Consider the following 21,775-nt stretch of genomic DNA (forward strand, 5'->3'; position numbering starts at 1 on the left):
ACTGATGAGACTCACATCTCACCAAGAGACTAGGGTCAAATCTCCAGCCCCACCATTTTAGCATTGAGACTTTGGACCAAGCCCTTCACATCCTCTGAGCCTCAGTTTCCTCATCTGTAAAATGGGCATCATAGAAACCTCCATAGAAAACCATAGGATTACAGGCAGTGCTCTGCACCCTGCCTGGTGCACAGCAAGTACTGAGCAAGTGCTCAGCAGAACTAGTATGGATGCTATCACAACCCTGAATAAAGCTATGTCCCTAGTTTCCTCAAAACTCTTTTCTCCATGTGGGTCTTTTGTAAGATTTGTAAGAAATCTGCAGATTTCCCGTGGTGATCTGCCCCCTTTAACTACAGAGGTGTCAAGGAATCTTTGTGAATCAGCCATCAAGTGTAGGCTGCTGACGTGACTGTGGGGTTAACTTACAAGTGACTAATTTTTGGAGGCACGATTTTGTACCTTCCCACCAGTGGCACCTGGCTGGGTGTAATTACTGCTGATGAGTTTACTGAGGGGCTCATTAAAGTGTTGGTATTAATACCCATATGGATACTTTCAACAAAACCTTTTGTTCTTGGAGGAGGGGATGTAGGAGGTGGTTACGGGAACTGTCCTGCTTTTCCAAACTTAATCGTCTAAATACAGTGCTGTCTCAGCAATTCAGGACATTTTTTCCCCACTCTCTCTCTTTTTTCACAGGGCTCTGCCAAAAGCCTACTTTGGCAACAGGAATGATTAGTTTGTGTTTCAATAAAATTGTTCCCTCAAAGTCACTTTATCCCAGCAGGGCACGGGGAGTTGAAATGTGCTCTCCTTAACCAGTTTGAACTGTCATTTATTAGAGATGAGTCCGGGGCGAGATCTGTGGGAGTTTGAATGAAGAGGAGCTGAATAGCTTGTAAGGGAGTCATCTTTCTTTTAGCTGATGCTTTGGGGTCCCCATGAATGTCAGGGTCACAGTCTCCCTAAAGACAGACCCACCTCCCTTTGCACAGGCCGCTGAATTAATAATTGCTAACAGTGCTCTGAGTGGCATAGAGCAAAGCTTTGCTAAGTTAATCTTCACAATAACACATAGAAGAAAGAACTATTGTCAGCAGTCTCATTTTGCAGGCGGGGAAACTGAGTCTCAGAGAAATTAAGGAATTTGCCCAAGTTCACACAGAAATCAAGCGGTGGTATCAGTATGGGAACCCAGGTTTGTCTGATTCCAGAGCCTAAGCTGTTAACCACACTCCTCTGCTGTTTGCAGCAGTTTGGGGCTCCTGGGACCCCATCCACGGGCTTGCACAGGGTCACAGAATTTTATAACTGGGAGGTCTTGATTCACCTGAGAATGAGGGGGTTCTTGTGATATGGGACTTTCAATTTTAAAACTGGGACAGTCCCAGTCAAACCAGGATGAGTTGGCCATCTCCTACAGGCTGGAAGGTTGACCAAACTATCAAAGAGATAAAAAGTGCAAAAGCTTCCAGACTCATATGAGGCACTCATTACCTCTTCCTCTCTAAGTCTATAGATGAGGAAAGTGAGGGTAAATGACTTACCCAAGGTCACTTGGCTCCTTAGTAGACAGAGCAGGAAATGGAAAACAGATCTTGAGACTCTCCTGCCATTTCTTTCTTCCAATGAGCAAAGCTGCAGAATTTCAGTCAAGGAGCATTTATTGAGCTCTTACTGTGTGAACAGCTGGGCTGTGGGTTAGCAAAAGCCCAGGAAAAATAGGAAGCATCAAAGCAGCACTGTCCAATAGAACCTTCCATGATGATGAAAATGTTCTATATCTATGCTGTCCAATATGGCAGTCATTAGCCATATGTGGCTAGTGTGACTGAGAAAGTGAATTTTTACTTTAATTTAATTTTAATTTAATAGCCACATATGGCAAGTGGCTACCATATAGCACAGGTCTAATGGATATGATTAATATTTCAGAGGCATTTTCTTTCTCTAAGAGAACAGATTCTATCTTCTATTGGGGGCTCACTCTTGAAGACGAAATTGTTTCTTCCTCTTAAAGAGAAGGACTACTATACATAAAATAAATATACAACAAGGACCTACTGTACAGCACAGGGAACTATATTCAATATCTTGTAATAACCTGTAATGGAAAAGAATCTGAAAAAGAATATATATATATATATATATATATATATATATATATATAACTGAATCACTTTGCTATACACCTGAAACATTGAAAATCAACTACATTTTAATAAAAAAAATTAAAAGTTAAAAAAAGAGAAGGGAAGATGGGAACAGAAAGGAAGTACCATTTATGGATGGCATACTGGGTACCAGGATGAAGTAAGCATTAACTCACTTATTCTGGAGGACTGTGGCCAGCGATTCTGCATTTCTAACAAGCTTCCAGATGATTCCAATGCTGCTGGTTCAGGGACCACACTCTGGGTAGCAAAACCCTGTCTCTCTTGAAAAGCTAACCTTCCTCCCTTCCTTCCACTGTCAGGAAACACTTACGAGACACCTATGGAAAGGAGGAGACATTACAAGTTGTAAAAAAATATCATGAAAGCTCTGAGAAAGAGTTCCCTGGTTAACTTGAAAGAGAACACCTCCACCATCGGAGATCTGAGGGGCTCATCCTCAGGTGAGCTTCATCCAACAGCCAATCACATATCAGTTTCATCAGATGGTACACAACCAACCAGGAAAGAGTTTTGAATGAGAAGGGTGGGGGAGACGTGTGCTTTGGAATGAGGCCGACCTGGGGAAGGATAGCAGTTCTGCCCCTTACCAGCAATGACCTAGGGCGAACCGCCATCATTCGTCCCTCTGAGCCTCCATTTTCACCCTTCACCCTAGTGAAAATGAGGTTGCAATTCATGGTGATGAAGATGGTATGAGAGAAATCACGTGTGTAAAGTGCTTGACCGAGTACACACTTAACAAATGGTGGTCTCCTCCTTTCCTCTCTCCCTCCTTCTCTCTTTCTTTTCTCTCACCTCTTCTGGGAAGTCTTCTCCAAAGGCCACTCGGAGCACTAGAGAGATGATGGTGCCTGTATTCAGGTTAGTCCACCTAGACTTTATCCCAGTCGGCCACTTTCAACTCTATGAGCTCCAGCCAGGTTTGGAGTTCCACAGCAAAGGCCAGGAATCTTGCTACTTCTCCTTCTTACCCAGGGCCCACCACAGAAATTTCTTCAGGCCCTCTTCACCATCTTATCTCTGCATAGATTGGAAACACTGCAGAGAGAGAGAGAGAGAGAGAGAGAGAGAGAACATGCCTTATCACTAAACTGTGTCTGTGCTGAAATCCAAATAAATTTAGTGTAAAAAAATCAAGTATGTGATTTCCTTGACAGGAAGCAAAGTTCACATGAAGGGCCCATGGTTTAAATGATGGTGATAATTTTTTGTCTTGCACCTCATAAGAGTCTCAGAGGGAAGAACAGAATGGTTTTGTGTTTTTTTAAATAAATTTATTTATTTAATTTATTTATCTTTGGCTGAGTTGGATTTTCATTGCTACATGCGGGCTTTCTCTAGTTGTGGCGAGCAGGGGTCACGCTTCGTTGTGGTGCGCGAGCTTCTCATTGCAGTGGCTTTTCTTGTTGAGGAGCACGGGCTTTAGGCGCACAGGCTTCAGGTGCACAGGCTTCAGTAGTTGTGGCGCACGGGCTCGGTAGCTGTGGCTTGCAGGCCCTAGAGCGCAGGCTCAGTAGTTGTGGCGCACGGGCTTAGTTGCTCCACGGCATGTGGGATCCTCCCAGACCAGGGCTCGAACCTGTGTCCCCTGCATTGGCAGGCGGACTCCCAACCACTGTGCCACCCGGGAAGCCCTAGAATGCTAATCTAAGATGAGTGCAACTTTCTTCAGCAGACATTCCTGGGGCCGACGGTGATCCTACACTCACTTTCAGCTGTTCATCTTCCCCGTGTGTTTAGTCAGGGAGAGGGGATCTCTTCACCAGGGTCCCTCAGCCAACTGATTTGCCATACAAGTCATTCCAACACTCTTGATTATCTATTACCTGTCTGAGCCACCTACTGAACTGTAAGTTTCTGGGTTAGCTATGCACTACACATTCCTAGCAGTGTTTGACATATACTTAGAGTTCCATAAACATTTGTTAGAATGTATTGATTTGTTCATTGTTTTGATAATCCCTATGATGGTAGATTGCAGTATTGATTCCAATTCTTCAGCCCACACTACCCTCCATCTCTGCCGTGACTATGCTCCTGCCATGTCCCTTTTCCCCACCTCCACCTCCACACACATGTGCGTGCACACACACACACACACAGCGTTTCTGATGCTGTAGGTCTGGGGTGACACCAGAAACAACTCAACTATAAAAAGAGCTTAGGAAAAAGCTCCAAAGCACGCACTCTTCTTTTTAACACCAAAGGAAAAGCAAAAGAAGGCTTGTTCTGAAGAGCTTCCTATTTATTTTCCTTCTATAAATGTGCAAAGAAGACTAGATTAAGATAAAAGTTGGAGAGAGGCCACCCAGAAATGAGAGCTCAGCTTTTAACAGTTATTCAGCCTACATCTGATGAATGATTGCCCTGCGACCGGAAATGGTTTCTCCTCCCAGGCCCCGTTACACCAGGCACTTCTGGGCTGGGTCCCAGGCCTCACGGTGCTGGATCTTTTCAGGGTCCAGGGTCCAGGTCAGGGGCCTGGAGATCCAGAGCTCCTGTCATTTTCCTCTCCTCCCTCCCTCCCTCCTTCCTTCCTTCTCTCCTGGCAGAGACTGTATCCTGTTGCTCTGAGCAAGCCTAAGAGAAAGGCCAGCGGCAAGTGAGCGTGCTGGGAATGAAGACAAATGAGTCCCTTTTCTGTGGGGCTCCTGGCATCCTGTGGGAGGAAGGAAAGGACAATGCTTTGAGGGAGCTGGCTCTGCTGACCCCCTCCCGGCGGGCTCCCCCCTCCCCTTTCCGGTGCCATGTTTGTCAGCCCAAAGCCTGCCCTTCCTGAGTAGTCATTAGATGCACGCGTGAGGGTAAGGTATGTGGTCCTCCATGCCTGGGGCAGATTCCTGGCCCAGCCTCAGGAAGTGCAGCTCGGAGAGTCCAGGCTGGGACCCTGAAACACAGAGAGTCTTGGCTACTTCTCTCTCCCTGCCAACGTGGCTCCTGCCAGGTCACTGCACATCCCTGGGCTTCCGTTTGGCATGCTTATGAGTGCCTTCTGTGTGCCTGATATGGCCATCTGCATCAGTGCTTTCCAGACCTCAGTGGGCACCAAAATCATCTGGGGGCTTTGGAGCCCTCCACCTTGAAAGTGCCAATCCTGCCGTCCCGGTACACAGAGCAGACGCGTCATCACTGGAAACATTCTGGGATGATGCCAGGCCCCCTGGAATGAAAGAACTATCCCTCTCTCTTCCCTTACCCAGCTATTTCCAATCTCTTTCTGATAAATTGGTAGGTGAGAGGTTGGTAGGCACAGGGATACTAGAAGTAAGGAGTAGCAGTTAGGAGAGCGACCTTCAAAGACAGATTCCCAGCAACAAAAACACAGACCCACCACCTGATCCACAACCTTAGGCAGAACGTGTAACCATTAGGTTACATAACCTAACCCTTTATTCATCTACAGAATAATAATAGTAATAACAACAACAACAACTTCCTAGGACTGTTGAGAGAGCTAATTGAGTTGATATGTCCACAGTTGACATGTCCAAATATCTTAAAATAGTATTTGGCAAATTGTAAATACTATATAAGTGTTAACCAATATTATTATTATCCTAGAGGTTCACAGGTATATTTCTCCTTCATTGAACATATAGTGAACATCTTTTTTGCACCTCATGTCAGGCCAAGCTGTGGTGATTTAGTAATGAGTAAAATGAGCTTCCTTGTCCTCAAGAAGCTTTCAGGATAGCAAAGTCTTTTAGACTCATAAAGAACTAACTATAATATAATATTGTCACAGGCTGAGTCCCCGAAAAACTAGACTTGGAAGGTGTTTAGCACACAGGATGTTTTTAGGGAGTGCCTTGGGATTAACACCTGTGGAAGTGGGCAAAGTCAGAAGAAGGATTGGCAGACGAAAAGCACTCCAGAGTTGTCTGAAGTTAGGTCAGGATGGCCAAGTCTTTATACCCCTGAATTAATCAGTCACTGGATGTGGGCTGCCCCAGGAAGAGCTGCGACCTTGGGGGAGGTAGCTCTTCACAGCTGAAGCATCTCTGAGGGCTGTCTGCTGATGGTCCCAGCAGCTGGAGTCATTAATTATAGGTTCTTATTGAAAGGAGGTCTGGATAGGTCAAAACAGTATCCACCCAAATATGGAAGGGCAATTCTGATGAAATGACAAAAAGGACAGATGAGTGCTTCAGAGGATGAGTAGTTAATGATATATTTTAAACCCCACATATTTCTATGGCATTTTATATTTTTCAAAGCATTCTCCCATACAAAAGCTTACTCATGATTTTCATGCTGGGTTCCGCAGGCAGGCTGGGAAGCCATATGTTCTAAAGGAAAAGCATTGGATTTGGAGCAAGAGAAGACACTGAATCCCAGCTCTGCCACTGTTTAGCTGGGAGTTCCTGAGCAAGTTGCTCGTGTTTTCTGGGTCTGCTCTCTGAAAAGGAAATGATCATACACAATTCACAGACTGGCTGTAAGGATTTAATTCAGGGCTAGATGGAAAACAGTGTCTGGCACATAGTCAGAACTCAAAAAATAGTAACAACACCAAACACAACTTCAAAAAAGCAACAACAATAAAAATTATCTTCCCCATTTTACAAACAAAAGTATTGAGACCCATAAAGGTAAGATTCGTCCCTAAGAACTCACAGTGGACTCTAGGTGGATCCAAGACTATTCTACTCAATATAACCTACTGAGTTCAGTGCTATGTAACCCCATAGCTTTCATCTTACCTACAGAACCTATAGAAGTTGCACACCTTTGAGGGGTCAATCCAGATGTTCTGTTTATGGTTAACGTTGGAAGGACTCTTAGAGATTATCTTCTCGTAACTTTCAGATATTCAGGGTTCTATGTGGCCTAATCTCTACATGCAGACTATCAAGAAGCCTAGTCCAGTAGTAATTAAGGACAAATTCCTGTATTTTTCTTATGTCTCTTGGGAGCTTTAAGGAACACCAATTCTCAGCAACGCTTCTCAAGAAATCTTTCCTCCTTAACTTATTGAATTGTACTATTGCTCCAAAACCACACACGTAGCAAAGACACTGGCATTATCTCTCAGACTTTAGCCTTCAAGGTTTTCTTTTCTTTTCTAGCCCCCCTGCTCAACTCTTTATTACACAAATTACCTAGTTTCTCTTTCCTTCTGCCTTTTGGTTTCTGTTTCTTCTACATTTTCCAGATTCACCATCACATAATTTAAGGACCCATATTAGTAAAGATAGAACTTTCCACAGGTGAACTGAGTCTGTGAAGGAGGGGAAGGAGGAAGCTAGGGGCAGGGACAATATTCAAAATTGTTAACAGCTGACATAGTCTAGATACTCACGGATCAGAATAGATTGGCCAAAGATTTGGATTAGGGTCCCGGAGGCTCCTTACTGGGTGATGACTAAACTATTTGGTTGCTGGCTCGTGGGGAGGTGTGAGAGGTCCTGGGGGCGGTCTGGGATGGCTGAGGTAGCAGAGGGAACCCATGAAGGGATCAGGGCAGCCGCAACATATGAATCGGTAGGAAAATATTTTGGTTGTTATTTTAACAACTAGTACAGTCTTACAAGTAAGTTGAAACTGTCTATCTCCCAAGCCAATATACATCTTCTGTGTGGGGCAGTCAATGCATTTGACCACCTCCATCCCTGGCTCCCTAGTCTCTGGTGTCCAAGGAGAGCCTGTTGATTTCCAGGTACCTTCTTCAGAGGGTTCTTTAGAGTACTAAGTAATTTGATGCATGTTAAAAAATGTTTAAGCAGTGCGTAGTAATGGAAGTGTCCAATAAATATTATCCATTATTAGTAACTAGAGCCTTACAGGCATTTCTCATTTAATTTTACAACTTATAAGGTGGGAACTATTATCCCCATTTTACCAATAATAAAACTGAGGCTCAGAGAGGTTAAGTAATTTGCCGAGGTTCACACCAAGAGTAAGTTATAGAGCATTAATTTAAGCCCCAAATTGAGGGACTCCAGATTTATTGTCACTACACCTACTGTCTCTGGCTCCTTCCCTCTGACTCTGGCTCCCAAAGTTTCTAGATTTGGACAACTACAAGCCCCAGGCTGGTTCTACCTCTGAATACTCAAGCATTCAAGTTGAATCAATGCACACACTAGGGGACTTCCCTTAAGATTCTGCTCTTCCACAGCAGGGTGGGGAGGGTGCGATCCCTGTTTGAGGAATTAAGATCCCACATGCTGTGTGGCGCAGGTAAAAAAAAAAAAAATGCACACACACACACACTACGGATTTCCTGCATTCTGCTTCACTCTGTATTCCTAGAGGCCAGAGGTTGAAGACAGCAAGTCCAGCTCCTCTAACATCCCGTCTTCTGGAATGGATGTGAGCATGCAATGTTTAGTCTATTGTTTGTTTCCAGCAAGTCTACTTTTCAAGCTGCTTTACTGGAGGATTACCACTTAGGAATCCAGAACGAATGGCTTTTCCAAAGCACTCCTGGTCATGTCTTTTGTATTTATTCATGCTGGGATTGTTTTATCATGTTACTTATCTGATGCAACCAAAAATGTCAAATGTCATGGTGGCTGGGATTAAGTGACAGGCAACTCAGAGGTGCTGTGTGCAAAGCATGTGAAGCACATTCTCACCCCCCCAAAATGCATTTTAAAGTTGAGAACTCTTTGTAATGACTGCATTGAACTTTCAAAAGTATTCATTATGTTACAGTTATTGTAAATTTTGACAACTGCATTCGGAGGTATGTTGTAATGGAGTCTATAGTCTAGCCATTGACTCTAGGGAAATGAATCCCAGCTCCACCACTTACTAGATGTGTGACCTGAGGCAAATAACTTCATTTGTTGAGGCCTCAGTTTCCTCATCTATAAAAAGAAAATAATAATAGTATTATTATATTTCATAAGGCTATTGTGAGGCTTAATAAGCAAGTGCATGTTAAATGCTTAGATCCGGTTAGACATGATATTAGCTCAATACTAACTGATGCATTATTCAGAGCCAATAACCCTGATTTTTCTAGAGATTTAATAATTTGGGTAAAAGCATTTAGTATAATGATTGGCACAGAATGAATGCTCAATAAGTATTCGTCATCAATAGCGTTGCTCTTGTTTTGACGTAATTATTATTAAACCTGGAGGGTTTTTTAACCTTTCATTCATTCAATCAATCACAAACCTGATGTCAGACATTGCTCTCAACACTGGAAGGACTCAGACATTCTTGGTGTCTAAAAGGTCACAAAATCATGGGGGAGGAAGACCGATCAAGAGAGAAGGAGTTCTGGAGGGTTTTTATCATAAATGGGTGTTGAATTTTGTCGAAAGCTTTCTCTGCATCTATTGAGATGATCATATGGTTTTTCTCCTTCAATTTGTTAATACGGTGTATCACATTGATTCATTTGCGTATGTTGAAGAATCCTTGCATTCCTGGGATAAACCCCACATGATCATGGTGTATGATCCTTTTAATGTGCTGTTGGATTCTGTTTGCTAGCATTTTGTTGAGGATTTTTGCATCTATGTTCATCAGTGATATTGGCCTGTAGTTTTCTTTCTTTGTGACATCCTTGTCTGGTTTTGGTAATAAGGTGATGGTGGCCTCGTAGAATGAATTTGGGAGTGTTCCTCCCTCTGCTGTATTTTGGAAGAGTTTGAGAAGGATAGGTGTTAGCTCTTCTCTAAATGTTTGATAGAATTCGCCTGTGAAGCCATCTGGTCCTGGGCTTTTGTTTGTTGGAAGATTTTTAATCACAGTTTCAATTTCAGTGCTTGTGATTGGTCTGTTCATATTTTCTATTTCTTCCTGGTTCAATCTCAGAAGGTTGTACATTTCTAAGAATTTGTCCATTTCTTCCAGGTTGTCCATTTTATTGGCATATAGTTGCTTGTAGTAATCTCTCATGATCCTTTGTATTTCTGCAGTGTCAGTTGTTACTTCTCCTTTTTCATTTCTAATTCTATTGATTTGACTCTTCTCCCTTTTTTTCTTGATGAGTCTGGCTAATGGTTTATCAATTTTGTTTATCTTCTAAAAGCTACAGTAATCAAGACAGTATGGTACTGGCACAAAAACAGAAATATAGATCAATGGAACGGGATAGAAAGCCCAGAGATAAACCCACGCACATATGGTCACCTTATCTTTGATAAAGGAGGCAAGAATATACAGTGGAGAAAAGACAGCCTCTTCAATAAGTGGTGCTGGGAAAACTGGACAGCTACATGTAAAAGAATGAAATTAGAACACTCCCTAACACCATACACACAAATAAACTCAAAATGGATTAAAGACCTAAAAGTAAGACCAGACACTATCAAACTCTTAGAGGAAAACATAAGCAGAACACTCTATGACATAAATCACAGCAAGATTCTTTTTGACCCACCTCCTAGAGAAATGGAAATAAAAACAAAAATAAACAAATGGGGCTAATGAAACTTCAAAGCTTTTGCACAGCAAAGGAAACCATAAACAAGATGAGGGAACAGCCCTCAGAATGGGGGAAAATATTTGCAGACGAGGCAACTGATGGGGGATTTTACAAGCAGCTCATGCAGCTCAATATCAAAAAAACAAACAACCCAATCCAAAAATGGGCGGAAGACCTGGATAGACATTTCTCCAAGGAGGATATACAGATTGCCAACAAACACATGAAAGAATGCTCAGCATCATTAATCATTAGAGAAATGCAAATCAGAACTGCAATGAGATATCATCTCACACCGGTCAGAATGGCCATCATCAAAAAATCTACAAACAATAAATGCTGGGGAGGGTGTGGAGAGAGGGGAACCCTCTTGCACTGTTGGTGGGGATGTAAATTGATGCAGCCACTATGGAGAACAGTATGGAGGTTCCTTAAAAAACTACAAGTAGAACTACCATACGACCCAGCAATGCCACTACTGGGCATATACCCTGAGAAAACCATCATTCAAAAAGAGTCATGTACCACAATGTTCATTGCAGCACTATATACAATAGCCAGGACATGGAAGCAATCTAAGTGTCCATCGACAGATGAATGGATAAAGAAGATGTGGCACATATATACAATGGAATATTAATCAGCCATAGAAAGAAATAAAATGGAGTTATTTGTAGTGAGGTGGATGGACCTAGAGTCTGTCATACAGAGTGAAGTAAGTCAGAAAGAGAAAACAAATACCGTATGCTAACATATGTATATGAAATCTAAAAAAAATAAATTTAAAAAAATGGTCATGAAGAACCTAGGGGCAAGATGGGAATAAAGACGCAGACCTACTAGAGAATGGACCTGAGGATAGGGGGAGGGGGAAGGGTAAGCTGGGACAAAGTGAGAGAGTGGCATGGACATATATACACTACCAAATGTAAAATAGATAGCTAGTGGGAAGCAGCTGCATAGCACAGGGAGATCAGCTCGGTGCTTTGTGACCACCTAGAGGGGTGTGATAGGGAGGGTGGGAGGGAGATGCAAGAGGGAGGCGATATGGGGACATATGTATATGTATAACTGATTCACTTTGTTATAAAGCAGAAACTAACACACCATTGTAAAGCAATTATACTCCAATAAAGATGTTAAAAAAAATAATAAAAAATAAAGAAAAGAGAAAAGATAAAGAAAACACAATAAAGTAGATCAAACATACATATTTATAAGGAAGATCATTTTTAAAGCAAGTCTTCTTAGAATGTGAACCCCTTGTGTTAGGGGTCATATATTTTGAATGCTCTAACCAATACTGAACATGTTGTGGATGTTTAATTAATACTAAGCAGAAAGACTGTCAAGACAATTATCTTGTGGGAAAATGAATGATGAATTTAAAAATTACAATTAACCAATTAAAAAAAAAAAAAAGGAGACTGCCAGACTGTCTTCCAGAGTGGCTGTACCATTTGGCATCCCTACCCGCAATGCTTGAGGGTTCCCATTCCTCCACGTTTGGTATTGCCCATGTTTGGGATTTTAGCTACTCTAATAGGTAGGTAGTGGTATCTCATTGTTGTTTTAATTCATAATCCCCTGACGATATATGACGTTGAACATCTTTTCATAAACTTACTTGCCAACTGTGTTTCTGCTTTGGTGGAGTGTCTGTTTGGGTCTTTTGCCTATTTTTCAACTGGGTTGTTCATTTCCTATTGTTGAGTTTTAAAAATTCTTTGTGTGTTTTGGATAATGGTCCCTTGTAGGTGTATCTTTTGAGAATGTCTTCTTCCAGTCTGTGGCTTATCTTCTCAACATCTTGACAGTGTATTTTGCAGAGCAGAAGTTTTTAACTTTAATAAAGTCAAGCTTCAGATATTTTTAAAAACCAAAAACAAAAAAAAAGAGAGAGAGAAGGGTTTTAGCTGCTGTGACAGAATGGAAGGCTGTACTGGGGCCAGTCAGCAGGGGAGACTGGTGGAAGCAGTAACTTCTGGATCAGGAACAGTGAGAAAAACTCTGCTGAAGAAGGCATTGAGCTGAGGGTTGATGGAAATATGGATATTCCCTGGAAAGACTGGGGAGGAGGGAGGGCCACTCCAGGCATGCAGCCTTGAGAGATGAAGCAGCAAGTGTTGCATCTGGGAAACTACAGAGGGTTTAGAATGGCTTTATGCATTGCGACAAAAACATGGTAAAGGAATTGAATGAGACAAGAGTTGGATAAAGCACGATGGTGGAGGGCCTTTTATGCACCGTAAGGACTTGGGCTCCAACTCATTGTAACCACCTGACCAGATTTAAGCATGAATGTGAAGTGATGGTCTCTATGTTTTAGGCCCCTGGAGGCTGTGTGGAGGGTAGGTTGGAGGCACCCATATGGGGAGACCAATCCAGAGACAGCGGTCTGTGCGAGAGATGATGAAGACCAGGACTAGGGTGGGGAGAGCAAGAAAGGAGAGGAGGAACAAATTTTACAGGTCTTAGTAACTGCTTGAATGTGAGGGGTGGGACTCAGGTGACTGGGTGGATATTCACACCATCCTCAAATAGTGCAGAGAACACAGGAAGACAGAGAAGCAGGTCTCAGGAGATAGTGATGAGTTCAAATTGGGGCACATTCGAATGGTGATGCCCAGGGCACAATCACCAGGCAGAGATGTTGTCTCTAGTCTGATATAACAGATACCATAGACTGGGTGGCTTAAAGAGAAACATTTATTTCTCAAAGTTCTGGAAGCTGGGAAGTCCAAGATCAGGATGCCAGCAGATTCTGTGGGTGATGAGAGCCTACTTCGTCATTCATAGATAGCTGTCTTTTCACTCACTGTGTTCTTAAATGGCAGAAAAACTGAGAGATCTCTAGGGGGTCTCTTTTATAAGAGCACTAATCCCATACATGAGGGCTCCACCCTCATGACCAAATCAAGCCCCAAAGGCCTCCCCCCCTAATACCATCCCATTGTGGGCGAGGGTTTCAACATATGGATTTGGGGGACACAAACATTCAGTCCATAACAGATATCCAACAGCCCCCTGGAGCTATTCTGTATCCTTATAGATAAGGATTTGAGAGTCATCAACACATAGGTATTTAGAACCAGAAGGTAGCCAAGGTTTCTCAAGAGAGGTTTGTGAGGTGAAGAGGCCTGAGGATAGAACCTTGGGGAACCCTGGTATTTATGGGGCTAGATGGGAAGTGGTGCCCACAAAGGAGACTGATAAGGAAGGATCCAAGAGTGAGAGGTAGAGAGAAAAAATGGCAAGGTGTCCAGCTAAGGCCAAGGCCTTGGGCATCGTACAAGTGTGGATTTGAGTCCAGGTTCTGCCACTTATGAGCTCTGTGAGCTTGGGAACCTTACTGAAAACTCTGAGCTTCTGTTTCCTCTTCGGTGAAATGGGACAACAATAGCATCTAGCTCATAGGAATGTTGTGAGGATGGGATGTTGTGATGACGCAAGTAAGGTGCAAGAGGAAGCATCCTGCACTTATTAAGAGCTTGGCAAATGTTGATGAATCAGGAGGCTGTGTCACAGAAACCCAGAGGAGACGGAGTTGTGAGGAGAGGGGACTGTCAGTCCTGCAGGTGTCATAGGGAAATCAAGTGAGACAAGGCTTTAAAGGTGACTAGCGGATCAGGTCATTGGAAGGCCAGTTAGTGATCTTGGAAAGCACTGCTTCAGCACAGGCGCCTGATACAGTAGGTTCCCAGAGTGGGAAGAGGACTTTTGAGGATATCTCTCATTGTAGCTTTATCATTAGACACGACGTAAGAATAGAAGCCCCACCTTGATGGGAACCTCTCCATCCCTGGATGACTGCAAACCACCCACCAGCCTCCAGCCGAAGTGCCTGTCCCTCATCTCCCATAGTTCCTCCCCAGGTCAGAACCCCACCACACTCCTGACTACCTGCCCAAATGTAAACCCCACAGGAGCCTCATCCCCTCTGGGTCCTGAGTACCCAGCAGAGGGCCAGGCACCAATCTACCTGCTGGGACACAAACGCAAAGCAGTAGCCAAGCCTGGCTCTTGCGGAGTTTACATCCTAGTGCAGGAGACAGACGATGAGCAGGAGACTCCAGACAGGGATAGAGGCTGTGAAGGAAGCCCAGGTGTGTAACAGGGTGGACAGTAGGCTGGCGGTGGAGGGAAGCATTAGATTTGGGGTAAGGAAAGGTCTTGGTGAGGGGCTGGCTTTTCGGCTGAGAGAGGCAGCCGTGCAAGGATCAGGAGGGAAAGCAGTCCCAACCCTGAGACCAACAAGCACAAATGTGCTGAGGTGGCAACAGATGTGGCCTGTGTGAGGAGAAGGAAGGTCTGTGGGGGCTAGAGTCAAGGGGGAGGGAAGGGACACAGGAAATAAGATTGCAGGGATAAAAACAAAAACCAAACAAATAAAAATAAATAATAAAAACATTAAAAATAAAACTTTTCAATTTTTTAAAATTTTAAAAATAATTAAAAATTTTAAAAATAATGCCATTTGCAGCAACATGGATAGACCTAGAGATTATCATACTAAGTGAAGTAAATCAGAAAAAGACAAATATCATATATCACATACGTGGAATCTAAAGAAATTATACAAATGAATTTATTTACAAAACAGAGACAGACTCACAGACATAGAAAACAAACTTATGGTTACCAAAGGGGAAGGGGGGAAGGGATAAATTAGGAGTTCAGGATTAGCAGATATAGACTACTGTATACAAAATAGATAAACGACAAAGTCCTATTGTATAGCACAGGAAACTATATTCAATACCTTATAATAACCTATAAAGGAAAAGAATCTGAAAAAGAATATAAATACATATGTATAACTGAAATCGCTTTGCTGTACACCTGAAGCTAACATAACATTGTAAATCAACGGTACTTCAATTAAAAAATTTTAAAAAATGATTGCAGAGAAAGGCAGGGCCTTATCACTGGTGAAATGGGTCCCCAATTTCCTCACTCACACCCCCCCTTCTGATGGTCTGCCCACCTTGAGAGTGTCCTGAGGGCCACTGTCACACACACTGAGCCCACTCCACAGGTGCAACCTCAAATGTCCTCACAGTGGCAAGGCTGTGTGGCTCTGTGCTGACAGCTGTGGTGTCACTCCCCTGGCCCATGGGTTCTCTGGCATAAAGGACCCAGGGCCTGTGGCAGAGGGAAGCATTGTTTTGAAGATTTGTATATTTCACTCTACGGCTAGGAAAAGGAAAAGAGACTTTTCCCTCAAGTTTTTATTTGGAAATTTTGAAATTTACAGAAAAGTTAAAAGAATAATACAATGAGCATATGCTGCCCTTTCAGTAGCCCCACCAAGTGTTCATATTTGGCAATATTTACTTTCTCTCTCCCTCTCCCTCCCTCTCTCTCTCTCTCTCTCTCTTTCTACTCTCTCTTCCTCTCTCCCATGTGTTTACCCATTTTAATTTTTTTTGCTGAACCATTTGAATATTAGTTGTAGACATCATGACAGTTTGCCCCCAAACACCTCAACATGGATCTCCTAAGAACAAGGAAATGGGAATATTCTCCTACATAACCATAATTTTCACACTCAGGAAACTTATATGATATAATGCCATAATATAATATAATATAATATAATATAATATAATATAATATAATATAATATAGTATAGTATAGTATAATATAATATACAGTCATATCCAGGATCCAATCAAGGATCACAAATGTTAATTATCATGTTTTGTTAAAATCTCCTTTTATCTAAAATAATTCCCTAGTTTTTGTTTTTATTTGGGGGTTTTTTTTAGACTTTTATGCTAGTGAAAAATCCGAAGCGTCTAGGCCAGTTGTGCAGAATGTCCCTTGGTTTGGATTTGTCTGATTATTTCTTCTTAAATAGTTTCAGGTTGATCGGTTTTGTCATGAATACTGTGTAGACGATGTTGAATCCTTCTCAGTGCCTCACATCAGGGGCCACAGGATGTCCCATCGTTGGTGACATTCTCTTTGATCATCTGGCCAAGTGGTGTCCACCCAATCTCTCCATTATGGAGACAGCTTTGTAGTGGATAAGTAACCTATAGAGTGGTGCGTTCAGACTGTGACTATGCCGGTCTCCATTTTTTCACCCAATGGTTTTAACGTCCAGTGATGATTCTTATTTGAATCCAATATTATGGTGGTTGAAAAATGGTGATTTTCAATGTTTAGCTTTCCTGTTACATTTCTTAAATGATGTGCTTTAGGGAGGAAGAACGTTCCTCACCACCCACCTCCAGGACTTATCCACTCCTGGTATTCTTGGTGCTTGGGTTATGCTGTGCAAGATTTGGATTCCATTCAAATTGAAAGTCCAACTAGCCTAGCTTAGGAGAAGGTGATGCAACTTAAATCACAATTCCACTAAGGCTGGGAGAGGGGTCGTTCCTCGAAGAAAACTTGATGTGCAGCCATTAAAGGTGGGTAAAAGGGAAGCCAGGCAGGCAAAAGCAACAGCTACTCATTATGGCAAGGAGTTAATATCGATAGGACTTCTTCCCATCTCTGCCTGAGATACCCTAGTACCCAAAATAGCACTGGCTTAAAAACAATAGAAAGAAATCTTAGGTCAACACATCAGGAAGCTATTCAGGAATGGTAGGGCTCATACTGGCCCAGACTCCTTCTATCCTATGCTTCAGTGGGTGTGGCCTTCATTCCCATGGTTACCTCTTGGTCCCCAATAGCTCCTCTAGTTTAAGTTTTCAGCACTATATTTCAACCAAAGACACGAAAAAAAGTAGAAGAAAGTCATATTTCTACCCCTTAGGGATATTTTCTGGAAGTTGGACATGCCATTTTCACTGGCATTCTACTAGGCTGAGCTCACTCATATGGCTATGCCTTGCTACAATGAAAACAGAGGAAGTGTGATCTTGGGTCCAGACAGTCATTTGCCCAGCAAAGAACTGGGGATTCTATTACAATAGAGGAAGGAGAAAACCAAACTGAAAAACAATTAGCCCTTCGAAAGACCCCACAAGGTACATGCTCATTCTAAAGGGGAGAAAAAACACAGCTCGGGGAAATTGAACAACCCGGTAAAGGTTGCACAGACAGTAGTGTCTGCTGCCAACAACACTGTGCTAAAGTGATTCTGATTTTATCTCATTTGATCCACTTTCTAACTCTGTATATCAGTATAGATTTGTTAGATTGCCTTCTTGGTGGAGTGAGTTACAGCCTCATGACATAATGACTCTAGTGACAGAAGGTCTTTCTTAGAAATGTGCTGTTCATTCCTGGCCAATGTTCCCTAGACGACCAGTGCAAACAGCTGAAACCCTGATACGTACGTGGCAGTGACAAGAGATGCAGATGGAAAATAGAATGGCAGTGGGTATGTGTTGGAAAATACCCCAGCCTGGGAGCCTAGATACCAAGTTTCCAGCCCCAGCTCAGTCACTCATTAATTGTGTGATCCTGGTCTGATCATGACCTACTGTGTCTCAGCTTCCTCCTCCACGTGCTCCTTCTAGCTGTGACTCTCTCTTATTTTAGGTCATATCTGTTTGCATGATGACTCAAACTGGGATCTGGATTCTAAAAGTATAAAGCCTCTACTTCCCTATGTGGTGCAATTTTAGAATCTGTTGAATTGCAAGGCCATGCTTGCTAATTGGGTTTGCATTTTGATTTTATAAAATCTCATAGGATTAATGGGAAATGTTCATTAACCAGAAGCTCTTTGAGAGCAGGAACTGTATTTGATTTTTCTCACAGTTATATCCCCAGCAACTGTCAAAGTCCCTGGTGCACGGTGAGCTCTGCAATACTGATTGACTTATTGACCAACCTAGACAATGTCCTTGCTAGACAGACATATGTGATTAATTATTCCCCTCCCCTGCTCCTGAAGAGCAAGCATGAGCTTCAAGGGAAGGAATAAGGAAACTAGGATTTACACGGCATTTATTTTCAATTTACCTCATTTACTTTTCACAATAACTCTTCAAGAAAGCTCTAAAAGTCCTCTTTTTTTATGGAAGAGAAATCTGAGATTCAGAAGGATGAAGTGACTTCTTAAAAACGGCATAATTTTTGACAAGAAATGTTCAGAAGATACACTAAGAAAACTATAAAACACACCTGAAAGACACAAAAGTAGACTTGAACAGCATTTATGCCATTTACTGTCGCTCAAAGCAATTCACAAGGTCATCCCAAATTCAAGGGCAGAGAAAATAGACTCCACCTTTTGCTAACAGGAGCAGCAAATAATTTGTGGCCATGATAGTGTAACACAAATATGCATATGTGAAAAAGAGTGGGGCACATCTCCATGAATGGCTATGGAGTGACTTCCAGGAAGAAAAGCAAAGTGCAAAAGCGTATATTTTGTGTAAGAAAGAGGAAGAAATAAGGAAACAGAAATGTATCTTTCTACTTACTTCTGCAAAAAGAAACATAGGAATGATAAAGCAGGCAGCAATCAAGTTGGTCACCCACCAGGGCTTGAGGGAGTGAGGTGGAAAGGATTAACTCTACCTTTTTGTAGAGTTTTGAGTTTGGAAGCATGTTAATGTTTTCAATATTCAAAACATTAAATTAAATTCACAAGGAAAAATGTAAATCTGAATACAAATAGAAATAAATGTACCAGTAAGTACTCCAGTTACTGGAGGGGAAAAAAAACTACTATAAAAGACATTGAAAAAATTGGAATACAGACTGTACGTAAAATTATTCCATTAAGGTTAAAGTTCCAGAAACTGCACTGAGGTTATATTAAGAAAATATCCTTGTTCCTACATAGTACACATGAAAGTCCTAAGAGGTGTGATTTATGCAGCATGATATATGTAATCTACTCTCGAGTGGCTCCAAAAATAAATTCATATTATTATATAATATCATAGCATGTCCCAAAAATCTTAGTGCAGTTTTAAGCTGTAGTAACTTTAGAAGTATAAATGCTAAAACTTACAAGCAGTGGCATTTTAAAATTTACTTATATTTCTTTTACATTTATTTAGTTTTGTGATTTTTGAACAACTTTTTGTTGTAATTTTTTGTTTCAGAACATTTTTGTTTGCTTCCGAATGTAATTTTTTGTTGTTGATGAACATTTGTCCTCTTCAACCAGAGGGACTAAAACAACAAATTAAAAGAGAGAAAGAGAACGAGACAGCAAATGTGGCAAAATGTTAAAAATTGGTGGATCTGAGCAAAGAGTTCCCTGTAGTATTCTTTCAACTTCTCTGTAAGTTTGAAATTATTTCAAAATTAAAAAAAAAAATTTAAGATTATACAGTTGGTAAGTGAGGCATCTATGTTTCGTTCCTAGGGTTGTCAGATGTCCAAGCTCAAGTTCATTCTGCTTCATGGCAGTGCCTTTCATAGTGAGTAGGAGGGATGGATTCACACTGACCCACCCTCATTCTTTAATCACTGGGACTGAGCAGGACCATGGGCACCACTGGTCAGGACTGGGCAGTCAGCATACAGCCGTGGAGCAGAGGAGGGGAAAAGCTCCCACTGCCCTTGGCTTTGAAGAACTCACTCTCTAATCCACTGAGCTAACCATCTCCAGACCTTTCCTTGCAGAGAACCGTGTAATAGGCATGTAAAAGTGATGAAGGGGATTGCTTTGGAAACTTGTGTAAATAACTCTTTGGGCAGGAGAAAGATTGCCAACACCTGCTTTTTGTTTTCTGGTATTTATTAGAGCCACCCTTTGAGGGACCTCTAAGCTTCCTGGATCTTATTCATTTATCTGAGTTCATTCTTGGTTCAGGGTCAGCATTGTTGGGGGGTGTAGAAAAAGTTGGCAAGGATCAGAGGAGGGTCACTGATTCTGGGCTTTCAGTAAATGAATATGGTTCAGAAGTCCCCAAATCAACAGTAATGATCTTCAGGCCAAATCTGATTGTTCACCATGCTTTTCCTAACCCATTACTTCCTACTCTGCTCCCCTCACAGTCATTTATTAATTTATCCATCCGTCCACCCATTCACTTACCCAGTAATAATAATTAGTCTCATATCATGATAGGCATTGTCCTAGATGCTGGGAATACAGTGTTGAATTCCTGACTTGTCCATGCCCACAGGAAGAGAAAGGGATGGACGATTTAGTACAGCATGATCAGTGCTGTGACAAATGTAGGTACAGGGTACCTAAACCAGCCATGTGAGGCCAATCCAGAGAAGTCTCTGGAGATTCATCTGGAAAGTGGTGGGAATGGTGGGTTAAAGGAATAGCGTGAATAAGGGCAGGGGAACCTAAACTTTTGCTGCTTAAAAGTGTGGTCCATTGATCAGCCGAATCAGCATCACCTGGCGTTTATTAGCAATGCAGTTGCTTGGGCCCCGCCCTACACCTCCTGAATCAGATGCTGCATATTAACAAGATCCTCGGGGAAGTCCTATGTACACTGGTATTTGCGAAGCACTAGTCTAAACACCATTCTCGGGGAAATTACGAGTGGCTGCCAGGCATCACAGTCCTAGTCCAGAATATCCTGCTCTCAGCCCCAAGTTAGAATGCCCTAACTTGCTTCAAACCCTAACATCCTTAGCCATCTTATGGTTTCTGGGAAATGAGAAGTTCCTCTCCCTGGAAGAGTTGCTATGTGTAGCTTTCTTCTAGTTAGAACACCGGCTGTACTTTTGGACCCAATAATTCTACTCTGAGGACTGTAGCCCAAGGGAAAAAAAAAAATCCAAAAGAAAATAGTCATTTATACTCAGATGTAAGATATTTATGGCCATGTCATCTTCAACCGTAAACAACCAAAAGAGAAACAACCCAAATGCCTAGCAACGGTGCAGGAGTCGAGGGCGGGGAGCTGGGTGTTCCCTAAGCACATGTGGGGGAAGCCAGAGCTGCCTCTGGGGACACATCAGGATGTCCTGGAACGTGTCCTGGCTGGAAAGTCAGGAAACCTGGGTCTACTTTTCCTTCTGCCCCTTTGAATTGGACCCCTTTGGGTAAGCCCATTCCCTCCTGAGGTCTTCAGGTTCTTGGGTGATCTTTATTCTGTGACATTCAATCTGTGCTCCTTGGTGCCCCATATCCTCCCAGTGTAAGCCTGCCCTTCCACCCAGAGAGGCGAGGCCAGACCACAACAACCCTGGGAGGGGTGGCATGGAGACAGAGGTATGAGCAGAGCCAACAAAAACTGCAAGGAGATTATAGAGAAAAAGAACATGTACTGAACTCCTAGACTGTGTAGACTCTATAATACTAATAAAAACTAA

The sequence above is a fragment of the Delphinus delphis genome, chromosome 1 (genome assembly GCF_949987515.2).
Source record: "Delphinus delphis chromosome 1, mDelDel1.2, whole genome shotgun sequence".
Taxonomy (NCBI): domain Eukaryota; kingdom Metazoa; phylum Chordata; class Mammalia; order Artiodactyla; family Delphinidae; genus Delphinus; species Delphinus delphis.